Source organism: Oreochromis aureus, linkage group 3 (genome assembly GCF_013358895.1).
Source record: "Oreochromis aureus strain Israel breed Guangdong linkage group 3, ZZ_aureus, whole genome shotgun sequence".
In the NCBI taxonomy this organism is placed as follows: Eukaryota; Metazoa; Chordata; class Actinopteri; order Cichliformes; family Cichlidae; genus Oreochromis; species Oreochromis aureus.
In genome coordinates this window covers 59,780,744-59,785,866 of record NC_052944.1, presented here as the reverse complement: position 1 = coordinate 59,785,866, position 5,123 = coordinate 59,780,744, and positions in this window count along the sequence as shown.

The window sequence follows — 5,123 nt, the reverse complement described above, 5'->3', positions numbered from 1 at the left end:
AAATATGGACAAAAATGACACTAAAGTAATTTCTACCTGCTGTATTGTGGGCTTTTCATTGTAGCTAATCAAGTTTGAATTAAGTCATGTTAATGGTAAAAATGTTGGAATCACAACACTTTCCAGTTTTAATTATTTCAGTTTAACATGACATTCTGTATCTTGTCTTCCTGCACTTAAAATGCACTTGAATATATGTAAAGATTGTTTAGGAAAAAAGATCTAGAAGCATTTGAATTGCTCAAAGTGTGCTTCAACAAGTTTTACACAAAGTGTTATTAAAGTTAGGTTAACTGACTAAACTTGTTTGATTTTCTTAATTTACAAACTTAAATAGAGTAAGTTGCAATTCTGTTAAAGTGATTTAATCCTATAGTTTCAGTAGAGCATGTTTTGGGTGAGTAGATTTATCAGATTTACTTAAAATTTCTTGTTCAAATTAAATATATCATACATTTTATATTTCACTAACCCAGTTGTGTGGAACCAGTTGACATAACTGGGTGTAGTAAATACAACATGTTATTTCTCAAAGTAAGTACAGCTTGTTTTGGTTGAGTAGGTTTTATTTAGTCTTCTCAGTTTAAATCAACAAGGTTAGTTAGATCAACATTATGATATTCAGCTAATACAACATGATTCTTTTGATTTGCATTTAATTATCCAAATGTTATCAGATGTACTTAAAATTTCTTGTTCAAATTAAATGTATCATACATTTTATATTTCACTAACCCAGTTGTGTGGAACCGGTAGACATAACTGGGTGGAGTAAATACAACATTTTATTTCTTAGAGTGAGGCGTATTCCTCATCTACTGTTTTTTGGAGATCACAACTATCACAGCGATGATCACAACAAAAGCAGGATGAGCAGCCACCAGTCCAAAGTGTCCTTTGCTGACTCCATCCGTCTCCACTCCATCTGCTGTGTGTAGTGCATGCAGATTGGACAGATGTGAGACGTCAGCTGTCAGGCAGGTGATGACTTATAGTATTACTGTGTATTATGAAGTAAAATAAAATGCACCATAAAAACAATTTAATAAATATCAAAGCCTTTGACCACAAAGCCTACCGTCTACTGACTCACCTGGAGGAACAACACTCAGGCTGATGGTGCTCATCCTGTGGTTTATTCCTCTCCTGAAGACGCGACACTCGTATGTTCCAGTGTCATTGATTGTCACATCCTTCAGAATCAAAGACACGTCTCCATCCTTCATCTGTCTGTCCTGCAGATCCACCCGGTTCTTAAAAGATGGATGCTGGTTGTCTGGAACAAAAACCTCATCTCTGTACAAAAGTACATATTCTTTCTTCAGGTCAGCTCTGCTCCACTGAACAGCCAAGACCTGCTTATTATTAGTTGGAGCTCCACATGGCAGCGAGATGTTCTGCCCAGACTCAGCCGTGACGTTTGTCTGGTCTAAAAGAGGAAACAACACAGAACAGAGACAATAAAGGAAACATTCAGCACAGCAGCCAATCAGAGTGAGGCGCTACCGAATTTCCCAAAGGAGCCCACCCGAGGGATTAATAAAGTTTTATCTTATCTCTTACAGAGAGATCTGAGCTCTGCTGAACTAAACCAGAGAGAGCAAAGCATCTGGTACACTGATGTTCTACAAACTGACCATCAGACCAGCTGATTGAAAAGAAGCAGGACTAACATGCTACAGGTGAGAAGCTGCTGTACCATATTTACTGAACTGTTTACTTTATTTGAGCTGTTCAGTGATATAATGTATTGAGCTAAGTTGTTTTTTCTGTCTTGGCTGTTGTAAACAGGCTGCATATATCCCCCTCTGACTCTACTACACTATTTTTATCCTTCACATCATCTTTAAACATTCTGCAGTCCAAACAACATTTAAAATAGATCTCCTCACTTTTACTTTCACTGCATGTTGGATGATGCTCATTCTGTTCTGATTCAGTTTTTCATTAAGCCCCTAAGCATCACAGTTTCAGAGTGAAAACACCATTAACCAAATAAAAAGAATATAAAGGATTCAGAGCATCAAATTTATGCCAGAGTGTATGAATCTGATCATCTACATCAGAATTCACTACAAGGCTGAAGTCTACAGCTTTTTGTTTCAACTTGATAAAGTGCAGTAATGTGCCAGGGCTGCTGACTAATACAGGCCACAGTTAGAAAGACTGACTTTGACAGGTTCTCTGTGAAGTTTGCACATGTTTCAGTCTTTAAAGTTTATTTTCAACATTCAGCAATTCATGTAACACGTCATCAGCAGCTTACAGTATTCATTCAGGTGACACTTTTTGCTAAAATATGATCACCATTTACCTTAGGAGTCCTAACCTGTTATGCAGACACTTTTCAGTGATCAGTCTGTATTAGGGCTGAACATAAGCCTGAAAATCACAGGTTTCCACACAAATTATCTGCACTGCTTTTTGTTTTCTGATCAAATATAACCCCACCAGTGCATTTACAAAACTCTCAATATTACAAAAGCAACTAATCCCTTCCCACAATCTGCAGGAGTGTCAACAGCATCTGCAGTTTCATCATTAAACACTTGAGTTTAACGAATGACTCTTTACTTTAAATAATGTTACTGAAAATAAAAACATGTTTCACTCACCTGTAGATGCAACAATTAGAGAAAAAGAAAGGAGGATTATTAAACACGCCATCTGTGACAATTGGATGGAAAGAGTGGAGCAGTAAAGGCAGCTGAAAGCTGTTAGGATTCCAAAAGGGAAGATGTGGTTTGGCCAGTTCTCAAACACTACAAGCATGCGCATCATCAGAACCAGTTTTCGTCTTGCAACATAGTGCAACGAAAACACAATATAGTCACAGTCAAGAGAAGGTGATAAATAGTAAGAAAAAAAAAAGACTTTATTTAAGATAAGATAACCTTTATTTATCTTATCTTAAATAAAGTCTTGTTTTTTTTAAGTAAGTGACATTTATTCACCTCAGCAGCTAAACTTTTGCACTTTTCTTCTTGCTTCTGTTTCATGAGCAGAGTTGGTAGCCGTATATACAGGTCGAACCTTCATGGAGATGACCTTTATTCTTTTTTTTTTAAAATATCTGTATTTGCATCAGAGAATTTCCCATAAAGTGGCAAAAAGAAATGCCAATTTTGTTTTCACTTCTGTTTTTGACTTTTCATAGCTATCAAAACTGAGTTGTTTTGGAAAAATGAAGGTTAAAGTTAAAATGCAAAGTTTACAATGTTAAGCACACTTTAAAGGGCAAACTTCTCCCCATCTGTTAGAAAAATCCAGAACAACTTTAGATTAACACAAGTAATAGCATGCCTGCTTCTCCTGACTACACAACGGCTGGTGCAAAAATAGACTGATGAGCTATAGATAGATATGATAGATTTGTTTGTTCATTTCACTGCAGTAACACAATATTGCAAAGAACTGCAGACAGTTATGTGTGTGTAGGCGTTTTCCACCTCACTGATCTGCACTGCTTATTTTTGATCTCTATCCAAGATTTATAAAAATGGAGAAAAGACACAGGAAATCATATTTTGGACTATTTGACCTGTGTAAACAAAAAACAAAACAAAACACAAAAATCAACAACTTTACAAGATTCTTCTGAATTATGCTAAATACATTTATTTTTAAAAAAATCCAGTTTCGCTCATCTGTAGATGCAGGAATTAGAAATGAAATGAGGAGGACTTTGAGACAATTCATCTGTGACAACATTTTGGAGACAATGCAGAGGCGTCACCTACACCCAAACTTATTATGAAAGAAAAAGAGAGAGAATGTTACATCTGTTACAGCTCACTAACTCTCCTTTATTAACCACAGAAGCATAAAAGTGTCACATTAATATAAACAATAATGAGTCATACAAACTTCCCCATTCAATGCAGGACATGATCACTCAAACCAAACATGATTATTCAAAGTGTCACTCTATACTGCAAACAGTCCCACCCTATTTCAGAATTAATGAAGTTATAAATAAGTAAAATAAATTGATATATTAACGCATGTCTCAGAGATCATTGTGGTTTTCAAGGAGTTCTTTCATATGACAGAAGAGTCGTGGCTGTTCTGAGCAGCTCTCCATTATATTGTTTTCACCCCTGCGCTGGTAATCAGGCTCCTGTGTTAGCTTTTAGTGCTTTGTGATCGTCTCCTCTTCTCCTGTAGTCAGTCTGCTGCTCTGTGCAGTCAGCACTGCCTCTAGTGCTCCACCAATGTTGTATGTCTCCTCAGTCTGAGTTGTGCTTTGTCAGGTAATATTTCAGGACAGTTTCTAAGAAATTCAGCACTTACACCGTTTCATAAGATGACTTATTTCTGTTAACTTTTACAGAAACAGAAATTTCTTTTGATTGAGTTTAGGAGGTTGTTGAGTTTAGGGAACTGGGGCATTTCTCTATAGTTTGAGGTTCTTGTGTGACCTGCTTTGAATCAAAGTGTTGTGACTCCTGTAGCACAAATGAGGATCAGATGGGATTTGGTCACCCTCATCCACAGACCTTTTGTTATTGTGGGTGTTCACCCAACATCATCTTCCTCTGGCTCTGAAAGCCACACATACCTGTTTCTCTTCAAAGCATCAAATGTCCCTGACGGTTAGCAGGTCTGCAAAAATCACACACTTACCGTTTGTACATCATGTCATATGTTCTATTTCAGTGAGTGTGTGAAGTTTCTTTTCCCTTGAGTGAGCTAAATTTGCATCTGAAAAAACGTTGTGACACATTCTGTGTTTCCTTTTTCAGTTTTTATTCTTTTTTTTTATTAATTAATAATTTGATGGCCAAGACATTTCTGAACATCATACTGGTAATTAGGGCAGATGTGCAGGTGAGCAGTACTACACAACAGACAAACAGAAACCAGAACAAACCAGTATACAGCGTTTACAAAACAAAGATCAAAAGAGTTCAAAGCAGCAGTTGACCACTCGTGCAAAGGACACTGACACTGAGCTAAACACACATTTGTTGTTAAACAGCACCATACGACATTGTGCAAACTTGCGAGATGATACAAGGATTCTTGGTTCACATTATCCTGGATCAACATCCAACACAGACTGATGACAGTACACAAACAACAAACAAGTTATTGCACAATTCAGTAACACTTACAGTCTG